Source organism: Telopea speciosissima, chromosome 3 (assembly GCF_018873765.1).
Source record: "Telopea speciosissima isolate NSW1024214 ecotype Mountain lineage chromosome 3, Tspe_v1, whole genome shotgun sequence".
NCBI lineage: Eukaryota > Viridiplantae > Streptophyta > Magnoliopsida > Proteales > Proteaceae > Telopea > Telopea speciosissima.
This window is the reverse complement of record NC_057918.1, coordinates 18236622-18242526: the sequence shown is the minus strand read 5'-3', so window position 1 is coordinate 18242526 and position 5905 is coordinate 18236622.

The following is a 5905-nucleotide window of genomic DNA, read 5'->3' as shown; positions in this document are numbered from 1 at the left end:
CTTGTTCTTTTCTAGTTATCTTATCACTTCATGGATAAGAAGAACTTTTCTGTGGAGGATTTTGCATGTATTATGTGGGTAGGATTTGGAAGAAGTTCCCATAATCGTCTCCACAGGTCAACCTCATTGAGCTCCGGCTGGGCCTACTACAAGGCCCAAGCCCATCCACATATTGAGTTGGCCCATCGAGTTAGGCCCCCTTCTTCGAGAGCTCTGGCTGGGCCTACTATATGGCCCAAGCCCACCCACTTCTTGAGTCAGCCCATCAAGTAAGGCCCTCTTCTACAAGCGTGGATGACCCACAATGGATTCCATGTGACTAGTCCTGGAAGGCCTTGGACGGTACTTGTACAAGGACATAATTCAATTTTTTTGCCATGTCCGTTCACGAGAATCCCTTTCATAAGTCACAAAATAGCCACATAATCTGTCCAATTCGCAAAATAGTTGCCTTGTGAATTTTGGTATGATCACAAACCTTTGTGACTCAAAAAACTTCTATAGCAACGGATATATATTTTCCATTACAAATGTAATTCTTAGGAATGGAACATATTTTCCGTCAGGATGGAACATAAAGACAGAAATCTCTTCCATTGCTAAAAAGGGTCACAATTAGCCTTAGTGTCCCTTGGTGATGGTGTATTTGTTCTTATATCTAAATACTACTTATCACAGATAATGTAGGGGAATACTAATTGTGAAAGTACATTCAGAAGCATATCATTATGGAAATTCCATCCTTCCATCAATCATAATACATAATTTTTCTATTGTGAGCATGTTGTCATTACAAGAAAATTTTGGGTCTTCACACTATCCACTCACGGTCGAGAGAGGAGTACCTTTGGGCCATCTTTTCAAGAAAGGAGAAATTAGTCGCCACTCAGATTAGGTTCAATGATTCAAAAATTCCTTCAAGAGAGAAGTTGACTCCAAAAAATATACGATTTGGTCAAAGATTCTAATGCAAGCAACGGATGCGTGAGATCGGGAGAGTGAATTGCACAAACATAAAGTGCGTAAATATGGACAAAACAATAAAATGAAGAACAAAATAAAAAGGATAAATATGGGCTAAAACACTTCTCTTCAAGGATAGTAACACCAAGGGGTTGCAATCTCTTCAAGGATGCAATGAAGAAAGCTCCAACTCTTCTAGGTTTCAAAAAGGAAAACATCAACTCTTCTAGGTTGATGGAAAAACTCTTCTAGACTTTTCTAGGAGATGAATTTTTCAATGTTCAATAACCCATTTTGGTTCAAGGGAAATGCTTATAGCAACTTTTATTCACAAATCTCTAGTCTCCTACAAACAAAATAAGTATGTCTTTTATAGGTAAAAACAAAGCTAACCTTAAAAGCTCCTACGATATCTTAACCGTCCATTTATAATAAGATTCAAAGGTTAGGATTACACCTTGATTTGGGAAAACTCTAAAGCTTCTCCACTTTCTTGTTGGTTGTTCCAAGTAATAAGTACAATGTCTTGATTCTTGTTTCAAGTGTTGATATTTGTTCCAATAAACCTTGGTTATTGTTTTGAGAAATCTTGATGCTATCTTCAAGAGAAAAGTCAAGAGGAGAAGAATTTAGCCAAATACAATAAGAAAGTGGCCACATCATCAAGCACTAAGAAGTTTAAAAGACATTGTAGAGATTCTCCAATAATAAGGCTTTAATTAATAGTGGGTTGGATTGTATGGGTTGGTTCTTGGTCTTGACTAGGATTCGGGCCTTGTGAACTTAATGGGCTTGGGTCTGCATCATTGTCTCATTCTTCAAAAGAATTTGTCATCGAATTCTTGTTTCACCCTAAAAGTAATCGAGCTCCACCAGGATTAAATACAAACCGAACAAAATTTTGAAGTATAAACATCTCTAAGAATGGATCAATATATTCGACCCAAAGAAATTGAAGTTGAGATGGCAATGTAGTAATTTTCACAAATGGATCTTCATATGCACTAAAGGTGTTGATATGTATATCCATCTTTTTTGCTACACCCTTGGCAAATATGGAAATAAAGTTCTTTTTTCGTGCAAAGGCTCCAAATATGGATTTTGGTATGGTGTCGTGTTCATCGGTCCCTGCACGATGAAATCTCAAAAAATGAAAACATGTTGTGGTGAGAAGTTTTACAAATTTGATGTCGAATCTAATTCGACGCTTCCACACATGTTGTATTCGTTGGTCTGTATTCGTCGAGTATCAGAGGTTTGTTCCAATCGACTTGTGGAGCAAATCGATCGATTGAAATCGATACCAAATAATACAGGCGGCAGATGCATGAGACCGGAAGAGTGAATTGCACAAACACAAAGTGTGCAAATGTGGGCAAAACAATAAAATGAAGAACAAAATAAAAAGGATAAACATGAGCTAAAATACTTCCTTTCAAGAATGTGTAGTAACACCAAGGGGTTGCAATCTCTTCAAGGATGCAATGAGGAAAGTTCCAACTCTTCTACGATGGAGTGAAAATTCTTCTAGGTTTTTAAAAGGGAAAACACCAATTCTTCTAGGCTTTTTTAGGGGATTAACTTTTCAAGGTTCAATGACACATCATGGTTCAAGGGAAAATGCTTATATCAACTTTCATTCACAAATCTATAGTCTCCTACAAATAAGATAACTAAGCCTTTTATAGGCAAAAACAAAGCTAAACCCTAAAAGCTCATATGATATCTTGACTGTCCATTTATAATAAAATTCAAAGGTTGAGATTACACCTTAATTTGGGAAAACTCTAAAACATCTCCACTTTCTTATTGGTTGCTCCAAGCAATAAGTACAATGTCTTGGTTCTTGTTTCAAGGTGTTGATACTTGTTCCAAAGAACCTTTGTTATTGTTTTGAAAAGTCTTGATGCAATCTTCAAGAGAAGAGTCAAGAGGGAAGTGCCATATCATCAAGCACTAAGAAGTTCAAGAGGCATTGTAGAGATTCTCCAATAACAAGGCTTTAATTGATCTTGGGCTGGATTTTTGGAGTTATTTGGGATCGGCCATGTATGGGCTGGTTCTTGGTCCTGACTAGGATTCGGGCCTTGTGGACTTAATGGGCTTGGGCCTGCATCAGATTCTAGGATAACTATCACGATATGAACATGGAAAAGGTGTTAGACAACGAACAACGATCCGCCAAGTAACACTTCTATTGTTATCAAAATGAAAAACTATAATATAAAAATCATCTATGAAAACAGATTAGTTAGAAAAACCATGCCCAACCAAAACAGAATTGGTGGCAGGGGTCTAGGAGAGGATTTTCATCCTCTCAAGTACAGTGTACTATCTAGTGCACCTTGAAAGTGCATCGGATGGTGGCCACTGCACTTGGGGGGATAAAAATCCAAATCTCAAGTACGGTGCACCGTCCAATGCATTAGGCAGTGCACCTCACTTGAGAGGATAAAAATTCGATTAGGGGACTCTTGCATGCTATTCTTAAATAAGAAAATTCAACATGAACATAACACTTTTCTTCACCTGTGAGTGCATTAATTGATGACATGACAAAAACTTTTGAGATCAGATGGAGAAGAACAAAGAGATCCTTGATTGCCATTGAATGTTGAATTGATGGACATTTTTTCAACTATTCTCTGCAACACATCGTCGGTTGATGTCTCTACTCTGCAATTGTTTAACCATTTTCAATGAGAGAGAGAGAGAGGTCTCCACTGATTTTGTGTTAGTCTATTTAAGTGTTCATTATAAAAAAAGACGATGTTTACTCAAAAGAATCGTTGTTTCTTAAGTTACAAAATTTATTACGTTGCACATAAAAGAGTAGATGTTTACCACTAGCTCATTAAAGAGCAGCACGAAATAGGAGTGAATGCGATTTCAGTTTTGAAATTTAAAGAGCTTTTCACCTATTTCAGAATTTCTATTCCATATGATTTCTATTTCACTGATATAAAGTGCAAAAATCAAACCAAACAATTTCTGAAATAGAAATAACCCCATGAAATTGAAATTGAAATTGAAATAAGACCAAATCAGCCTTAAATCTCCGCAAGGCTGACTGGCCGAGTGAAGTCTTTTTTTTTGGGAAAATTATACTACCACCCCTTAAGGTTTGTATTAAATATAAAATGACCCCCTGTGTTTCAAAATTATATAGCCACACCCCCTGAGTGGACGGTGTTAAATAATACATTTTAAATACCAACTTTGCCCTTTTCTAATATCCTATTAATATTCAGTGGAAAATTCCAACTTTGCCCTCTTCTTCCCCAATTTTGAAGTTGCCTCCATGGCTGATCTGCAACTCCACCGCACAAGCATTCATTTATACATCTAAATCTTCTCTTCCTCATCTCTTCTCCCTCTATTCTCTCTCGAATTTTTTTCCCTGCTCTCATTCATTCGCTATTAACCTTAAAAAATCTGCAAACCCAAACTTTGAATCTCGACCTAACATGGTCTTCATCGAGTTCTCCGCAAAGGTTGCAGCATCAGACCTTGCTTGCAATGGATCACAAACCCATAATCCCAAGCACATGCCACTGTCTTCCTCGCCAAGTTCTATGGCCATGCTAGGCTCATGAATCTCATTAATGCCGGACTTGAATACCTCCATCCTGAAAGCAAAACATTAGGAATCAAATTGCGTATATAAATCTTAGAAATGAATATTTAGATAAAATCACCAAATAGAAAACGAACAGACCTCCCAACCACCGTAGCGAGGTTCTTGATATAGCTATTTATAATTTCGTATCTTGTGGGTTCTCCTTCAGGTTTCTCCATAACAATGAGCTAGTGCTCAAAATCGCAGCCATCGAGCAATATCGTCTCCTTCGGCAGACGATTGGACCAGTTCGGATTGGGATCATTGAGAGACGATGCCGTCTGACGCGTTGCAAAGAATCTCAGACCAACCGGTAGAAACCGATGAAACTTTGTGAGGGCGGTGACGAGAGGTCGGATTCGAAGAAGAGGTGAAGAATAACGAGAACTAAGAGCCAAACCAGGAATTGAGATAGAGCTTAATTGAAGTGAAAGATCGAGGACAAATAGTTCCTACAGATGGTTTGTTGATCAAAGTCCGACACAAGGATGCCACCGCCATGTTTTCTTCTCCACAAAACCCTAGCTCAGACTTGGGAAGACAGAAGAACATATGCAACAGTTACAGAAAATCAATCTATTCAGAAATCACAATCTGGGTTTTGAAAATAGTCCCCTGGTTTCTTCTTCTTCTTCTCAAAGTAACCCTCTGTCAATGGCGTTTTCTGAGTCTGTAGTTGCTCAAATTGATAAGCAGGCATTGGAGATCGATCGGTTTATTTTATTATAGCTAATAGGAAGGATTAATCTCAAATGGGCTTTCTTCCTTTTTCCTTTTTTCGGGCAGGTGAAAAACAGAACGAGAAACTCGGATTAGCTCTGCAAGAGCAAAGGCAAACCTGTCCGACTCATGAATCTCATTGAAGCGGTTCTGAAATGTGCTCCCGTGGTTCAAATCTCCTCCGAAGCTATGGTAAACCCATGCGCTCCCTAAACCTCATTCTGATTCGAGTAATAAGGTAGGGGAAGGGGGTGGTAAGCTCAAACCCCTAATAGGGGTTTATTAGTCATTTTAAGTCATGAATCAACACCGTATCATTTAACAGGAATGATATAACGGAGTGAGGTTGACTGTAACAATTAATCTAACCTCAGGGGGTATGATTGTATAAATTAAAAACACAGGGGGTCACTTTATATTTAATATAAACCTCAAGGGATGGTAGTGTAATTTTCCTTTTTTTTTTTTAAATCATGAAGTCATCTCTGTCCTATGAAACCTATGTAGTGTGCTAACGTGCACTAGGTGGTTCTCTTCCCTTCAAAGAAAACAGGCCCAAAATCGTGTCGCGAAATGCGTGCTTCCATTCCATGGCGAAGTGAA